The following is a 19,188-nucleotide window of genomic DNA, read 5'->3' on the forward strand; positions in this document are numbered from 1 at the left end:
AGGTATCTGCGCGTACACCGTGATCTACTACCATTTCGCCGTCGTCCTCTACTACATCACCGTTAAGGTGTCCGTCGCAGTACTGCTTCCACCTTTCAATCATCTGACACTTGTTCGTGCCTTCGTGCAAGACGGAGGATGCGGTGTGTGCGAAACGAAGATGAGAGAACAGAGCGCTGCGCAGCATTCAGTTCGGCAAGACCGATGCTAAAGAGTGCGATAAAGGCCAGCAAGAGGGCCTGCTACGATAGGCTATGTGCGAGTGCCGTGGGGTGACGCCTACATGATCGTGATGCTGGAGCGTATAATCGAGGGACTCTTTCCGCGCCACGAGCCAAGTCCTTGGCCTCCGGCGGACGAGTCTCACGTCCGACGTTCCAGTATCTCAGACATAGACCAGGGATGGTCGGCCAACCTGCCGAGCATGCAATCCGTGAGCGATGACAGCCGTGTCGAGGCAGGGGAGTAGGCAAGGGTTACGAATGAGGAACTCATCGTGATCGCCATACCCCGAAAGGTGGGAAAGGCACCGGGACCGGATGGTATCCCTAACCTGGCGATCAGGCTGGCCATAAAAACGGCCCCCGGGCTGTTCAGAGCATTCATGCAGAGGTGCCTGGATGACTGTCTCTTTCCGGACAGGTGGAAGCGGCAGAGACTGATCTTATTGCCGAAGGCTGGGAAACCGCCAGGGGACCCATCGGCATATAGGCCTATCTGCCTGCTGGACACTGCGGGCAAGGTGCTTGAGAGGATCATCCTCAACAGACTGGTGAGGTACACGGAGGGTGTAAACGGTCTGGCAAGTAACCAGTTTGGCTTCCGGAAGGGCAGGTCCACGCTGGATGCAATCTCTTCCGTCATCAAGACGGCAGAGGTAGCAATCCAGCGCAAGAGAAGGGTAATACGCGACTGCGCAATCGCTACGCTCGATGTGAGGAATGCGTTCAATAGTGCCAGTTGGGACTCGCTGTACAAGATTCTGGAAAATTATTTCCAGAATCGAGTACTAGTTCACGACACGGAGGAGGGTCAGAAGTGCGTACCAATTACCGCAGGAGTTCCGCAAGGTTCTATCCTGTGTCCGGTGTTGTCGAATGTCATGTATGACGGAGTGTTGAAACTCAAGTTTCCTGTAGGGGTTGTGATCGTCGGCTTTGCAGACGACATAACGCTGGAGGTTTACGGCGAGTCTATCGAGGAGGTCGAGTTGACGGCCGCGCATCATAAGACGGAGGTCACGGTTGTGAACAACCGTAAATTGGAGCAACAGGCGGTGGTCAGAGTCGGAGACTGCACCATCACCTCGAAGCGATCCCTGAAGCTCTTGGGGGTTATGGTGGACGACAAGCTCACGTTGGGGAGTCACGTCAACTATGCCTGTAAGAGGGCCTCATCGGCTATTGCAGCGCTATCTCGTATGATGTCCAATAGCTCAGCGGTTTATGACAGCAAGCGAAGACTTCTTGCCAGCGTGGTTCCGTCCATACTTAGGTATGGTGGGCCAGTGTGGTCCAGAGCGCTAGGTACTAACAGTTACCGTGGTAAACTGGAAAGTACCTACAGGCACATGTGCCTGAAAGTTGCGAATGCGTATTGTACGGTGTCATACGATGTAATCTGTGTCTTGTCCGGCATGATGCCTATCAGCATCGCCATCAAGGAGGACAGAGAGTGTTTCGACCAACGTGACACAAGGGGCATACGAGGTACCAGAAGGTCATTCTCGATGCTTCGCTGGTAGCTGGAATGATCCAACTCCACAAAGGGCAGATGGACGCACCGACTCATACCGGAGATATCCACCTGGGTCGGGAGACGACATGGTGAAGTGAACTTCCATCTGATACAAATCCTGTCAGGCCATGGTTGTTTCAGGCAATGTCTGCACAGGTTCGGACACGCGGGGTCCCCCATGTGTCCCGTGTGCGTGGATGATGAGGAGACTGCTGAGCATGTCTTCTTCGTATGCCCCCGTTTCGTAAGAGCGAGGAGCGACATGATGGCCTTGAGCGGGCCTGGCACTACTTCGGACAATTTAGTCCGGAGGATGTGCGACGACCCGGACATCTGGAACGCGGTCTGTGCGGCCGCCTCTCAGATTGTCCTGGAGCTGCAACGTGTGTGGCGGGTCAACCACCAACACGCCAGTGGTAGCTAATTACCAGTCTCCAGGTAGTTAGCTAGGAGGTTATAAAAGTAAAGAGGGTGCATCACGCACAAAAGCCACTCCCCGACGTGATACTTAACCGTCGTTCCGGGTAGACCAGGGCTGGAGACTGGAGGGGTTTTAGTGGGTCGGGACAGGATTCAGTAGGTGCCTGGGGGAGTGTAACTACCCCAGCATTCCTCCCCAAGTCTCATCCCCACACCCTGAGTTCTATTCTCAGGAGTCTGTTTGCAGATTTCCCCTCCACCTTTAAAAAAAACACTTGTTCGTGAAAAGGTTGCCGTTCAAGTCCCTCACATGTCGGCTTGTGGCACATAACCTTGTCGGGAACTGTTCAGCTTCTTCGTGTATTTTTTGTTCAGAACTTTCGTGTGGTCTTCGCATAGTATAGTAAGACCTAGTTTTTTGTGACTTAAACTCTGCCAAAACAAAGTGTATGGTAACCGATAGGGGAAGTGGAAATTCGTCCCCGGATGTTATTACTGCGGTGGTTATAGATTGTGAATCATTTAAAGTAGTCGATGAAATCATTTACTTGTGTACATTGGTGACGTCCGATTGGCCGTGAGATAGAGCGGCAGATAGCGATCGCAAACAGGGCCTTTTACGAATTGCGTAACCAGGTTTCGCAGCCTGCGAACCCGTACAAAACTAGCACTTTATAGAATACTGCTTCTCCTGACTGACCTCTATAGCCAGGAAGTCTGGATTCTGAAGAAGGCCGATCAGCGAGCTCTTGGTGTTTTGAAGCGTAGAATCGTGCCTTCAAACCTTGGCAATCTACTGGATAGTGGTGTTTGGCGCACATGCATGAACCAGGCTTACAAATCGGCAGATATAGTCAAGCACATGAAACACGGACAGCTTCAGTGGGCTAGGTACGTAACTAGAATGCCGGAGGAACAACCAGCAAATACTATATTCGGCGAAAATCCCGATAGAAACCATCGACTTTGGGAAGACCCCGTTGGATGTGTGCTGTCGACAAGGATCCCGTATTGGATGCCGGTGTTGGAGGCGAATGGAGGATAGCAGCACAATACCAAATGACACGGCGACGCATTCTGGATTTGGCACTGTATCGATAACCGGTTTGTCGCCGCAAAAGTAAACTAATGTAATTAATATTAAGTGAATCAGATACTAGTACCGTGCTGAACGGTGCTTTCTTTATGTAGAATCCATAAATGTGGCTATATTTTTAAAATATACTTTTTGTCGTTCGTTGGTACATATGTACGGGTCAAGATGAACTTAACCTGATTCTCAACAGGCAGATACAGTTGCTTACCGACTTCCAACGAATGACTTTACTTTTTTGCTTTCTCTGTACCATAAAGCCAATGTCGGTTTCTGCTCTTTCACCGTCAGTGTAGTTTCGGTTCTCTGGAGACTTACCATTGAAGCGCTCGTAACTGCGCAGTTGTATTGAAATATTCCATCACTGCAAACGAACATCTCCAGAGTACATATGCTAAAAAAAAGTTATAATTACTATTTTTTCACGCCACCTCAATGGAACGTCATAAATTTTCCGCTGTATTTAATCATTGATGGCATCAGGGTGATACCGTAAAGGAATTAGCTCAAAAATGATTTTTCTGGTGGAAGTGAATGCATCCATTAAAAACGCGTATTAAAATCAATTCATAATACTGTTTTATTTAGTTCGTTGATGACCTACTCTCATTTTGAGTCACGCGATAATAGATGTTACGTAATAATTACCGTGGCGACCATTCCTAAATCAAATCAATTTCTCATTTATTTCTTCTGCTAGAAACTAGACAAACTTCAGCCCACTTCATTACATTTCATGCTGAAAGGAATTCAATTTCATTTTTACCATTCAGAGATAAGCAGAGAAAAGCGTACATACAAACAAATGCAATAATTGGATATCACCTTCGATGGAAAGTGAAAGACATTTCCTACGCTTGTCATGGGAAACCCGTTACGTGTACCAACAACGCTGGACAACGACGAGAGCGACAAATCAGCAAGTCACCATCTCGAATTCGGTTTGGCGTCTACGAAAAAAAACGAAAGGATACGCTGACTGACTGACTGACCGTGTTCCAGTAGTGGTAGCAAAACTGACCGGCAACAACGTAGGAAAAGTCATCGCTACGGAAACGATAGCTCTTATCGTTTAGCCGCCGGTCCCAAGGTGCAGAAAATTAGTTTTTCCCTCCAGCGGAGATCGTTTTGACACATGCTGCTTTGGTCGAGCCGGGTTTGATATTTATTTTCCGATTTAGGTTTCGCCGGGCCGCTGTTACCAGTTGTGGTGATAGGAAGTTGTACCAGCTGACAACGAAAGGGACAGAGAAGTTGATAAACAGGAATTATTTCCGAGGCGATTCAGGGTTGAGTTATGATTCTGCTGCAGTTAGTTTGTTACTATTTTTTCAAGTCGCACAACACTATGAGCGCTTCCGTTGTACGACATGCGAGCAGTAAAATAGAATAAGTTCATATTTATTGTCTGCCACCCTATCAAAACCAACCTAAAATTATTTTTTAAAGTGATTTATGCTTGCGGCTTATCGTCCGTGTCCATTATAAACGTGATACTAACAAATACACTTCCAAGGCTACTGGGCTTCTTTTGGCTTAAGATATAGAAACGTTGCTTTTTTGTTACTGGTTGGTTGAAAAGTATTGTTTCCAAATTTTGAAAACAAACTGTTGTTGATCAATTCATTTACTCTAAATTTGGCGTATATTTGCCGTAAAAACATTTTTTTAATTTTCCATTCGAAAATTCCAATAAATTGTTTTAAAATTTCTTAAGAATTTTATTAGGATATGAATTTTTTGTTTTACTCCAGCTATCTTCTTTCCATTCTGGAAGTTATTCTCCAGAATCTTGTACAGCGACATCAGCACATGGATGCTCCTGAGCACAAGCGCTATGGAGTCGCAACTGGCGCTATAGCACATGCCCTTTCTGTTGCATATACTATTGCACAATTGTCGCGTTTGACATGAAGAATGCGTTCAAAGGCACCAGTTGGGACTCAATAGCGCTTGATCTCAGGAGCATCCACGTACCGGTATCGCTGTACAAGATTCTGGAAAATTACTTCCAGAATCCAGTACAACACGGAGGAGGATCAGAAGTGCGTCCCAATTACTGCAGGAGTTCCGCAGGGTTCTATTCTGGGCACGGTGTTGTGGAATGTCATGTATGACGGGGTGTTGAAAGTCGGCTTTGCAGACGACATACCGCTAGAGGTCAATGGCGAGTCGATCGAGGAGGTCGAGTTAACGGCCGCTCACTGTATACGCAAGGTCGGAGACGGGATGCACTCCTGGAAACTGGAGTTAGCACACCATAAGACGGAGATCACGGTTGAGAATAACCACAAATCATATCAACAGGCAGTGGTCAGAGTCGGAGACTGCACCATTACTTCAAAGCGATATTAGAAGCACTTGGGGGCTATGGTTGACGAAAAGCTCACATTTAAGTCTCACGCCAACTATTACTGCAAGAGGGCTTCAACGGCTATTGCAGCACTATCTCTAATGATGTCGAATAGCTCAGCTGTGTATAGCAGCAAGGGTAAACTTCTTACCAGCGTGGTTTCGTCCATACTTAGGTATGCGGGCCAAGTGTGGTCCAAAGCATTAGGTTTTAACAGCTATCGTGGTAAACTGAAAAGTACCTACAGGCTTATGTGCTGGAGAGTTGCGAGTGCGTTTCGTGCAGTGTCATACGACGCAATCTGCGTCCTGTTTGGCATGATGTCTATCAGCATAGCCATTAGGGAGGACGTAGAATGCTTTGACACAAGAGGTATAGTAGGTACCAGAAGATTTTACCCGTGCTCGGTAGTGAGCAGGCCAGATACTACTTCGGATAACCTAGTTCGAAGGATGTGTGAAGTCCCGAACATGTGGAGGGCGGTTTGTGCATCCGCCTCTCAAATAGTCCTAGAGTTGCAAAGCAGGCGGCAGGTTGGCCACCGAGACGCCTGTGTGAGCTAACTGACAGTCGCCAAGTTAGTTTGTTAATTAGCTAAGAGACTAGATAGAATCAGCATGTTGCACAGAGCACAAAAGCTGCTCCCTGAAGTAATACCTAGCGGTCGTTCTGGGGAGTATTTTGAGAGGTTTTCCAATAAATTTTCCTTCTACCAGAAATAAAACCTGGCCCAGGATGCAACTTCGGGAACCCTTGCGGTTTTTCAAGCCAATCGGCAATAGGACTAGTTTAAGTCGTTTTAACCTCAACGGGAAGAGGCTTTAAAGCGACTGCCTGGAACAGCCCGGGGGGCACTTTTACGGCCGTCTTGATGGTTAGGTTTCCATCCTGATCCGGTGCCTTGCTCACCCGTTGGAGATTACGATGAGTTTCTTATTCGTAACCCTTGCTTTCTCTGAAACCTCGGACATAAATTGGATTTCCGGCAGGCTGGTTTATTATGTCAGATCAGTGTCCGAGATACTGTAGCATCGGAGACTCGACCGCCGAAGGTCAAGGACTTGGCTCGAGGCGTGGAAAGAGTACCTCGATGATAAGATCCAGCATCGTTGGTAATCGCTCCGATGGCGGCAACATGCCTGTTGTCTAAGCTATTACGATCTTGTAGGCGTCACTCCACGGGTTTGTATTGGCAATCATACATAACCTATCGAAACAGACTCTCTTGACCGCTTTTATCACACTATTAAGCGCTGATCTCGCAGATCCGAATGCTTCATATTCAAACTTCCTCAAGACTTCCAGAACTGTTCGTGTGGCTTTCCAACCGTTTTGGTACACTAACTGGAACAGTTTGGCCCAATACGACTTGGTTGGTCACTTTTCGGAGATTTTTCTCTTTACTTATTGGGTACGTCTGTCAGCCCTTTTTCTAGATTTCCTGCAGCTGCTCCGTGTACTTTAGTCGGATGCTTGTGACATTTCACGGCCTGCGTCTCCAAGATTCTGACCGCTGTGCTCAGCGACATGCCAAACTTCTATGCCAGGCTCCTGGTGCTGGAGTTAGTTTAGTTTTTAACTGCAGATGTCAATTCCAAACATCAAAGAGTAATACAAATGGCGTGTGCAGGGCGCCGATCAAGCCGTGACAGTGGTTTGGGAGGTTCAATTAGGTCCAGGTGATCTGGTGAATTTGTGAATGCGAGATCTAGAAGATTTCCATTGATGCTAGCGAAACAATTGACTTGATGGAAACTACACGTAAACATCGTGTCAAGAAGAAACTTCTCGTGATTGGAAGAGGTATTTGAGGGAATGTAGCCCTTCAACTCGTCGTCCAATAGCCACTTCAAATTAGGAAGATTGAAGTCACCCAACGTCAATACAATATCGGTTACGAAAGTGCGGCTTAAAAGATTCGTGGCTGATGAGCATGAGTCAAATACATATCAAAAAGCATTTTTGAAGCAATGTAAATGGCGATTATGAAGAGTGTACCGACTTTAGGCAAACCGCGACCTGATCAAGACGTGAACAATCCATCAGAGAGATCAGCTTATAACGAAGATGATTTTTCCCATCCTCCACCGTCCTCTTTCTAACTGGTTAATGAGCTACGATCACAGCGAAACAATGTGTAATCCGAAGTTATTGCGTTATTATCGATGCTTTCTCGCAGCTAAGTGTCTGTAAAAACGAGCACGTCATAATCGCAGCTAGTGAGCATCACACTGTACACTGTTAGATTCTGTTTCTTACCAGACCTCGAGTTGGAAGGATTGCCGGAAGAGCATGCTGCTGCGGCGTAGAATTCTGTGGTACGGCAATTTGGCGGTGAGAGGGGTTTCGCTGGCGGTGCACTGCTGGAATCGATAGATGTTACCGGAGATGAAATGTTCAAATGGCATGCATACCTGCCTGCGGAGATGAGTTGAAAGACCCTCTCTCCTAACTCGCACACTGGAACGGGGTGATGCGACTGTGACGAGAGGATTGGGGGCTTCCATAAGGCTTACAGGCATGCATCCCAATGTGGAGGAAGAAGCATCCAACTTCTTGGTCGGCATTCGATGTACCTACTTGAGGGGGAACAATTCAGCAGTCCATAATGGGTGTGATTGGAGTTGAAGAAGCCTGATAGAGTGGTAAAGGGGCCACAAGTGCGTCGGTCGATGTTGTGAGGTGAAATTTTCGAATTCACAAAACAGAAGTTCCTTCTTGTTTAGGGATTCTGCTTGAGTGATGTGTCCAATCCATTTTTAAATAGTACGCAGGAAAGTGATTCGATGGCTCTACCTTTTGGTACAAGCTTGACCACTGTCGGATTTTTTTTTTCAATATTAAGGTAGACTTTCGCCATCTCATAAGCAGCATCGACAGTAACGTCCGGACGAATCTGTGAGAGATAAAGCGAGAATTTTTCGTCTGTTTTTGCAAACAAGTACAGACATAACGTTATCAAGCGGATTTTTGCAACTCACGGGACACGCTAGAAGCGCATTTGCTACTAAAACACGTGGGCGCTTTACATTCCTACGGTAATCGATTGTGAGCCATCGAGGACTAGCTACTGGTGACGCGTGAGTGAGTGAAAAAAACCTGCACAGTAGCCGCGGCAGATAACATATCAGTGATAGTTAATTAGCATTTTTGCATTGCTTCGCCATCGTGCGCCTAAGTGTAGACTTCTAGCGGTACAAACGGTATTAAAGTCGGAACAAAAGCTCGCACGATTCAATTTCGAGCAGTGTAGGTTTTCAATATTTATCGATAGATGTCACTTCAGCTGAAAAAATCGGCGTGGAGAGTTACAGCCGTTACAGCCCTTTGATGGTTAACAAAAACAATAAAAATTCAAACAGTCGCGAAATTTAAAATTTAGCACAAAACGGATCGGCGATACTAGTTGTTCCCGGAATAACAAAACAATGAATTTATTCCACAAGTTTCAAGAAATCGAGATTAGCTACGATGTAAACAATGAGCAGTGTTATCAGCATGACTCACCCGTTACGAAAACGGACGAGTGCGAGCCTATTCGAAAGGTTGAAAAAGCATCTAAACGGTGATACAACACATAGCCAAGACGATGCGATAATTGATCCTGGTGCCTGGACAGAAGACGTCAGGATGGCAGTCCCTGTTCTCCTGGAGATAAAAAAGAAGATTGAACGGATGGAAAACATCACACCTGCTCAAATGGATCAACTTCCCAGTGAGAGAGAGTACCGTAAAAGTTTGTGAAATGTATCATGAAGACAATGCCGCCCACAAGGTACTATCCCGAACACTTTGCCACTTGACACGAGGGGCGCGATTTTTTGAAAATCTGTTCAATTTTTTGGCTCGAATCTTTATAAACATGGTGGCATACGTCGGACTGGAGACTGGAGTCAAACAAATTTAACTGGTCATAAATGCCCCGAAAATTATAAAAAAAGAAGATAACAAACCTTCCACCTGGAGTTCAGCTTGGTGGTAATGAATTTAATGTGGTCGACGAGTTCTGGGCTCACAAATAAGCGTCGAAAACGATACCAGCAGAAAAATTAATCGACGCATTATGAGAGGAAATTGTGAATATTTTGGATTCTGAAGAACGCTTCAATCAAGTAGAATTGCCTAACCCAGCTGAACAACGAAACGGAGAATGCGAGCGAGCCACGAATTGGAGAAGTTTCTTGGGGAGCATATCGTAACGATGTTGGACGCCAGATCGATCAAGAATATGACCTGCGACCCCAACGTAGACTGTAGAACTGACTAACTGCAGTATGGGCCAAGTAGATTAAGACGACCCTGACGTATAGCAAGGGACTCATCACTTCATCACAGTTTGGGACTATTTGGTGGGATATCATGAACATTCTTGCTATAAACGAATTCGAACCTAGATCGCTGGATTTATAGAGCTTTTGTCCGAGAAGCTGCCCATAAAACATCTTCACGTACGTTTCGTCGGCCTTGAGAATGCATCTTTCGTACTTTCGTCAGAACCTCGTTGCACAACTTCCGAACACGTATTTTGGCCACCAAACGGCTGATTAAGTGTCCTATTTGGTTACTTACTGACTGGATACTGGCTTACTGAATGAAGACTGTGATTCCATGACTATTTTTGACTTTGACTTGATTTTCATATCTGTTGATAAAGTACCACCATTACAATTAAGTCTTTACCATCCCACCTGATTCAATTATAATTTCATTCACAGGAAACTAATCACAGTAAACATAATTTGTGTACCACCTTCGCACCGCTCCAGGAGCGGAGTATATGGAAAAGAGTGGTCAATCGAATATGAAAATTGGAAACATGACGATGATTTTTTGGTTCCATTTGGAGCTTCAAAGTTGATTGCTCGTGCCTCCACTCGGCGCATTGCATATCAAACTTTTATGAAATCTTTTTGATTATCTTTTCTATAGAGCGGAGTTTAAACCATATACTTCATGACGTCGAAATGTAGGTTTTTATACCTATCAACTTTGCTGAAGACTCTAAGGTGCTAAGGAGTTCCTGAAGGTATTAAAACTATTCTAAGTTGAAGTAATCAGTCAGATTTCCATTAGAAATATCCTCTGATATAACATTCTAGAAATACCACCGACATCTTTCGCTGAAGTTGAATGATAAACTTTTTCTCTGGGGCAGTGACCAACTCGCTAATAGCGCCCTGTCACGAAAAGGGCAAGTATGTTTCCTGTAGTAATAAGTAGCTGCATTCTGCCGGCTTTCGGTTTCGATAAGACTTCCTTTCTTGCCGGTAGTCGAGTCAGTCGCTTGACTTAGGTCGATCCCCGAATGTTGAAGGCACCACCTGACCGAAGCCACCGTCCATCGAATCGTATTCATTCCGTTGCTGACCGAGGACAAAAGTGGCCGTCGCAAATGGCTGGTTTATTGGCTGATAATTGGTGCAATAAGTCACGGCGATGCCAAACGGACGGTGATTATTGTGTCTGCCATCGAGTTGGTTTTGTGGTGACCTTTCTCCCCGATAAATATCATGCTATCAGCAGAAACCAAAGTTAGAGTTTCGAATGGAATTAATGGAATTCGAAGCAGGCAAGTACAGTCCGAGCTGGTGATTACTAATCGCTGGTATTATGATGTCATTTAGTTGAAATCAATTCCTTTCTGAGATAAAACGCGTTTAGAAAATGCCGGCTGTAGCAGCATTTCAAACAGAGGAACTGGAACAATTTTCAAAAAAACCGGAAATATTCAACCTTCAGCTGTTTCGCTGGCGATCTTCAAAAAAAAACTGGAGATATCCAGGAAAAACTGGAGGGTTGGCAACGCTGCTCTGGGGGAACATGCAAAGTTGCTAAAGCTTGCGGTTCAACCAAATGTGTGTTTTTTACCCATGCATCTTGAATATATTAACTTTCTAATTTGGATGTCACAGTATGATTTTTAACCTTGAGGCTAATGCAATGAAAATTCATTCACCAGACTTTGAGATATATATATTTCATTATTTGAAATAAGTAAGGGGCCATCCACATACCACGTGGACAGATTTTAAACGATTTTGAACCAAAGATTTAAGTTCGAGCTATTTAAAAAAAAAAATTGCATCCAGAAACGAATGCGACCCTTTCGGAACGTACATATTCTTCGTTTCAAATAAATGCGCTCTAGCGTATATCCTGAAAATGCGCATCCAATTGTTTTCACATCAATTTGCTATTTGATGATCAAAATTCCAGCCGATATCACCGCTTAATGGTACGCGTGACCTCAACACGAATATGACTGTCTATCATTAGACTAAATCTTCCTCGCAGTCTAAATGGGTAAAATAATTACTAACAGCCCCGCATTCCCCTTATCATTTATATTCGCAATCTAAATGGATAGTTTCTGCTGATGAAACAGCCGTTTTTTCTCGTTTCCCATAACAATGCGCGGGCAATTAAAAGTCATTTCGATATACATTATTCAGCGAAAGCTCTCTGGCAGAACCATACCGCGCCGCCATTGCCTGTGTGATGGGCCCACGCATTTCAGGTTTCCGGGACTCACTTATCTGTGCATCGTTCTGTCGAATTGAGCGTTCAGAAAACCATTCGTTTCTAAACAATTTGCCCCAGACCGCACTTTCGATCACCAGCAGCGGATTGTATGCTGTGGCAAGCTAAATTGACCAACGACGCCGACCGAAGTTAAAGCCAAAACGGGTACCAGCTGCTGCCGGAGGCCGATAGAATTTATAATTCACCTACCATTGTACTGCAGCTAGAGCGCTTTTTCGATCTGCCAACCGTCCTCGGGTGTTCCATCTGGAAAATTATACCTATTTACTAATAATATTTTGCCAAACCGAAACCATGCAAGGGCCCCGCATAGCGCACAAACGCTAATTTGGTGTACAAACATCAAAAAGCTTACGTTCGGCATCTGTTTGTTGCGTGATTCACCAGCGAGGGTCGCCTCTAACAGTGCTTGCTAGTGTGTATGTGTGTGTGTGTGTGTGTGTGTGTGTGCTGCGAGCCCACGTGTGGCCCAACAAAGGCAGACGGAATAAATGAAGTATTCCCGTGCGGGTATTCTATAAAATTTGTTTCGATATTGAATTGCTTGTACACAATTTGCGGCAGATCGAGAGAAACATTGTAGTTGTTGGCGCTAGAAGTCCACTTAATTTTGGATTAATGACCCCTCCCCCCTTCTATGAGCTCGGTGGTTACTTTTGCTAACGGAGCATTGTATTCGAAAAGGTATTGTATTCGATTGATCTTTCATGCCTTTGAGATTTATGTTTTGTGAAACGATATTTTAAACGCTATTTTAAAAACTTGGTTTCCTGGAATTCCAAACACGATCCAGTCAACAAATAAAAATTATTACCCGCAAGTTAACCAATTTGATCAGGTTATGTACGGAAATATTATGCAGCTCATGCAGATTTTAATAACAATTACGTTTCAATAGAGTTGTGAATTTAGTCAGTTGAGCCTGATAATCGAAGACGGTAGACTAGTGAATACAAACAATCCCGGACCATCAGTGGAAACTAACTCGGATCGTGGGGAGACTCGGACACTGAGCCGTCGTTTTCGCGCAAAAGCCACACTCCTCGGAAGCAACTCTGACGGAGTGAGTTATGTCACTCCCATCACCCAAACTGATGCTAGTAACGTTTCAATTATAGATTTCGGGCTGGCACTTCCATTAATAAATTCATGTGATTTTTTTTTCGTGTTGGGTATTTTCGTCACTGCGACCAAATTTTTGATATTTTGTGACATATTCCCCCTTTTTAATTTTGCTTAGTCAGGATAACGTATCACTATTGGAAGTGGTCGTTATAGTCTGGCCAATAGCAATAGTCCAGTCCGGTATTATACTTCGTATGAAGCGCACAACCGTGCTGGGATTTGTTCTCCAGATTTCAGAGGGTTCCAGAAGACCTCTCTCGAAGTACTTATATCTTTTGATAAAAATTGCCGGACGTCAGCATAACAGGTGTTCCGAGTCTTCTTTTTCCATGCCACATACTCGACATGTATCATCTTGAAGTTTTTTCATAACCTTCAAATGATAACGGCTCGGACAATGCCTTGTTATTAAACCAGTATACGTGCTCAGATCTTTATTTGAAAGATCCAGTATTTCACGAGTCATAGAAACGTTCGGAGTGATGAAACGTTTCGACTGCCTACCGATGAAGGTGTTTGTCCAGTTGGATTCCACTTTCAGAATTTCCCATGCTTTTAGTTCCATTCTAAGGAAACAAGCGGATAGACCACAGAAGGGTTCTGGTCCTATGAACTGATGAGACGATCCAAGTCTTGCCAGTTCATCGGCTCTTTCGTTCCCATCTATTCCACAGTGACCAGGAACCCAGTATAAGTCTACCGGATTCATGTGATTGAATTCATGTGATAACGACAGGCCTTTCAGTATGTTCTGAGCTCATTACCTGGTGAGGATCAGGCAGGAGTAAGGTTTGCGGTAAACAAATGGACGAAAATTGCCGTTTTTTCATGTGTTCATCTTCACACGCACTGACGAAACTACGCATGCAGCATCAATCCTTGTCAGCATCCATGAGTCAGCAGAAAAAAATTGACAGCTCGATCAGTTGAACTCTAATCGTGATGGCGAAAACAGTGAAGCTATACCGTTCTGAAGTGTGAGCGTGGACACCGGATATGCCTGTTCCGGCATCTACAACTTCTTAGCACTTTTTGACAACAATCAGAGCATCGAAAAAAAACCCGGTTCCGGACGGACGACGACCCTTAGCCCCAAGAAGCTCTAAATGATGCTAAAGAGGAAGACCGAGTGAAAAGTGGCTACATCATTGCATGCGCTTGGCTTGGAGGCCGGCGCAACCAGCCAAATAGTGAAAAAGTACCTGGCGAACTTGGACATAGATGTCAGGAAGCGACAGTCCTGTCCACTGGTCTCGGAGGTACAGGCAATGATGCAGCGGCAGCGCCTGCATAAGATGGTCAAGTCGATTTTCCCGGCAAATCACGTTGTAGCGGTGGTGATGGACGATGAGTCCTGTCTCACCCTGGCTGGCAACAACTGGCAGGGCCTTTCGTATTTTACTTCCCCCATGAAGAAAGTGAGCACCGAGGTGAGGTTCATTTCACACACCAAGTTCTACAAAAAGGTGCTACTGTAGCTGACAATCAGCAAGAAGGGGATGTCAAAGCCACTCTCATTTCGCTCCGAACTGGCTGTTACGGGAAAATTTATAGTAAGAAGTGCTTGCCGGAATTTGCGAGGATTTCTTGACAAACCTGAAGCGTAAGATCTACTTCAACAGTTTTGTCGCGAAAACTGAGAAGGATTGAGGAATAAAACGAAGTAAGAACTCAAAAACACGCGTTCACGATTTATATGATGAACTCAATCTGGTTTTTGACGTAGGACTACGTCTCTGTTTTCTATACTAGATTACATTTTGTGAAATTGAAAATGAAACTGCAAATTTCGCGTCAGATTTCAAACGATTATAGCAAGCGAACGACTTAATGCATATAAGTCATTTATATGTCGGTGGATAGATAAAATGTGTAACAATTGTTTGATATAATTTTTAAAATTGTTGCTTTACTGCTTAGTGGTGAAAAAGGTGAAAAGTCTCAAGGTAAAGCTTTCCCATATATTTACCTCGCTATTGGCTTGCTTCCCGAGCACGGATAACAATATCATAGACGGAATAAATTCCACTGCCTAAATATTTTGACTCAACAAAATGTTTTGTTCTGTTCGTCTTTCTCGAAACTGCGTGGCCCCGCCATCATGGCAAAAATCTACGCTGAACTTAATACAAAAGACTGCCTGTAGGAAATTCAGCTTCAGTCTAGTTTGTCACACAATGACGAGTGGAGTATAGCTGTTAGAGCTACGCGACATTGAGAAACGAGAGCTGCATACGAGTCAACTTCCAGGCACTGCGGAACATGTTACCTTTATTTTGCATACGGCAGCAGCAGTTACCATCGTACGCTGCAGGATATTTAGCTGGCACAGCTACTGGAAGGCACAGCGGAGAGCAAATTATGTTATGCGCGACCAAGCAAAATATTCAATGCTACCGGTGGTGCGATCATCAGCGTTCTGTAGCACAATTTTCGAGCTGAAGAGTGATGCTGAAGAGTTATGAGAATTTTCGCAACTACTACTGGTGTAAAATTTTCATGTATTCATGCATCGTTAGTTTTACAATAACGACCATCAAATACAAACGGTAGTGTTGCCTATGAACAGTTTATTGCAGCGTATAATATATACATTTAGTCCTACGTCACCATTTCATACGACACCTAGTGCTGTATACCTTGTAGTATTTAACTACAGCATCAACCACGTGCTACCCACATGAAGGAAGATCCGACAACGAGGAAGAAGCGTTCTATATGCAACTGGAACAGATGTATGATAGATGTCCGTAACGGGACGTTAAGATCATCATCGGTGATATGAATGTTCAGGGCGGACGAAGGGCAATGTACAGGTGATCAGGCCGAACAACCGGATACCGGACAACGTTTTGTGAACTTTCCCATGGATGAAGGATACCGTGCGCCCCATCTACAAATCAGCGACAAACTGAATTGTTGCCACTATTGTGCAATCAGGCTGCTGAACGCCGCCTACAAGATACACTCTCAAGTTCTGTTTCATCGACTATCCCCGTTCGCGAGAAAGTTCGTGGGGTAATACCAGGTGGGATTCATGGTTGGCCACGCCATTACAGGCCAAATATTCGCGGTAAGGCAGGTCCTGCAGAAACACCGTGAATGCGTCCCCATACACCATCTGTTTATCAATTTTAAATTGGATTATGATCGTGAAATTGGATTATGATCGTAAAATCTCGTGAAAAGGACTACAGCAAGTAGAAAAAAGTTGGACTATCGTGATTGCTTCTCAAAATGGCTTTGGAAGATGATACAATGGGCGGGTATCGACACAATTGACCTGATATTCAGGAGGTCTGTTCAGCTCTTCGATTTTCCGATGATATCGTAGCTCGAATCCTTGAAAGGAGACGTACATCAGACTGAGCGCTGAAGCCGGGTGGATTAAACTGACCATAACCTACTCAACAAGGAACGATCAATTGAAACTACCCTCGCTGAATTCTCATCACAATGCATCAAGGCACTGGAGGACGGAAATCAAATTGATACAATTCACACAGATCTTAAGGATGTCTGCGATCGTGTTGACCATCAATTTTTGCTAACTAAAATTGAGCGTTTAGATGCCTCTCCTCACATCGTTTAATGCCTGGGATCTTGGATTGACTTTCTCTTACAGCTTCACAAGCAGCTCCAGAGTGCCTCAACGAAGCAATTTTGGGCCTTTATTGTACTCGATTTTTATCAACGATGTCTGCCTATATCTACCTCCTGGCTGTAAACAAGCGTATGCTGATGATCTTAAAATCTTCATCATCGTCAAATCAGTAGAAGATTGCATTGAACTACAGCGACTGTTCAAAATGTTCGAGAAATGGTGCATGTGGAATTAATTAGTCATCAGCGTACAGAATTGCTGTGTCGTATCCTTCACAAGAAAGAAATCTGCCCCTGAGTGGGCTTACAAAATTAACGGGTGCCCGGTTGTCAGAGATGAGGTTGTACGGGACCTTGGAATTTTATTGGACTCACAGCTTTCGTTTAGAGATTATTACTCGAATATTATTGCTGCAGCGAACAGAAACCTAGGATTCATTACCAGAGCTGCCAAAAGTTTCCGTGATCCCTACTGCCTGCGACCACTGTTCTACGCTCTTGTTCGCTCAGTATTGGAAACCGCTTCGTTCATTTGGAGCCCCTACATAAACTTTTGGACCACAAGAATTGAATCTATACAGTCGCGATTCTTAAAACGACGAACTTGCCACCCTACAGAGATCGATGCCGTCTCCTTGAAAAGAAAAAGATTCCAGAGAAATCAGAGTCAACCTCCCACCACGAATTGAAGTTAGCGGTGATGAAATCGAGATGTTAGACGAGTTCGTGTACTTGGGCTAACATTGTAGAAAATCGTGTCTACTTTGGACTCCAGAAGACGCATCACTCGAATAAAATCAGATCGGTAGTCCCCTACGGACACTTAACTTGAACCATGCTCGTGAAGGCCCTACGCGCGCTTGGGGTCTTCGAACGTTAGGTGCTGCGTATCATCTGCGGTGGAAAGTAGATGGAAGATGGATCATATTGGGGGTGGATGAACCAGTGGAAATGATTTTAGAACACGAGCCGTCTGACACGAGGTGACGAGGCGCGCAGCGAGCAAAATGGTTCGATCAAGTGGAAGACGATCTGACGACATGGCTGGTTAGCTGTAGCCATGGACCGAGTTGAATGGAAATGTCTTCCTCGATCAGCAAAGTACACTTCAATCTGGAGCTGACTATTACGGTAACTAAGTGTTGAATGCCCTTTTCTGACTTACACCGGTCTGGAGGCACAGAGGGCTTGGAAATAAGGCGGCATTCGAAGAGATGCAGTGAAAGTAGTTAGCGTAGGAAGTAAAGATAGTATGTTTACCAGAGATACGCCAAACATTGCGATGGCTGGATCTTCGCTGTTAAAGGTCGAAAGACAGTGGGTTACGTTACCGTGAATGGTTGCGCTGTTATAGTTGCTCGATACCATAATCGAATTTACGTGAAGTTACAGCAACACCTCTGAAGCATGCTTCGGGCCACCGCGTAGCTTTTGGCACGAGCCTCAACTGCCAAGAGAGGGTCAGTCGAACGAACGTTTATGACTGTCAAGGAATTCCGTCCAGATGAACATCCTCTGTGAATGACTGCACCAATTGGGCTCGGTCAAATGAACGAGGGGTTGTAACGGAGGTAGAGGTGGCTTTCGGGACCACGAAAGAAGCACTCTGAGCAGGTCCTGCAAAGAGCAACAAGGAAACCAAAAATACAAGAACTCTGAAAACCCGTGGTTCTCGGTCACTGGAAAAATGATGAAGATAATAAGCCCTTATCGTTATACTTTAGACCGAAAAGTCGAAGGAAATTCTCGAAGTCCGAGGCAACAGGATGTGCTTAGCTTACCTGACGTTGAAGCAGAAGACCTTGGATGACAGCGTGCAAGTTCGAGCGCTCACACCGTGGGATGGTTGATAGCCCGCTAAGAATCCATCAGCCGATGAAGTTTCCAGAACTTCGAGTGAGAACATAGATAGGTACCTGAATTATAAGGGGCTTGATAGGAACCTCATATGCAGGCGGTACACGCCATAAACTAAGCAGTCGGACGTTACAATCACACTTGCTTACTTTCCTGCTGAAATATCCCTCATCTCCTGCGTCTAAATTTTTTGCCAACGCACTAGGTTCATGGCAACTAGAGCTTGTCTCCAGTTTTATGAGCACCATACACTTTCAAGATCTTACTCCACATAGTCCGATCACTTATCTTGTTACACGCCTCTACATCTTGTACCGGCCGGATTCGCGGTGTACACCATTTTTGTAGAATCGTTGTCTGGTATTCTCGTAACATATCCCGCTCATTGTACTCTTTCAGCTTCAGCGACTATCTGGATACTAGATACGCCGTAGAATTGCACCAGCTCGTGTTTAGT

This window comes from Wyeomyia smithii, chromosome 3, assembly GCF_029784165.1.
Source record: "Wyeomyia smithii strain HCP4-BCI-WySm-NY-G18 chromosome 3, ASM2978416v1, whole genome shotgun sequence".
Lineage (NCBI taxonomy): Eukaryota > Metazoa > Arthropoda > Insecta > Diptera > Culicidae > Wyeomyia > Wyeomyia smithii.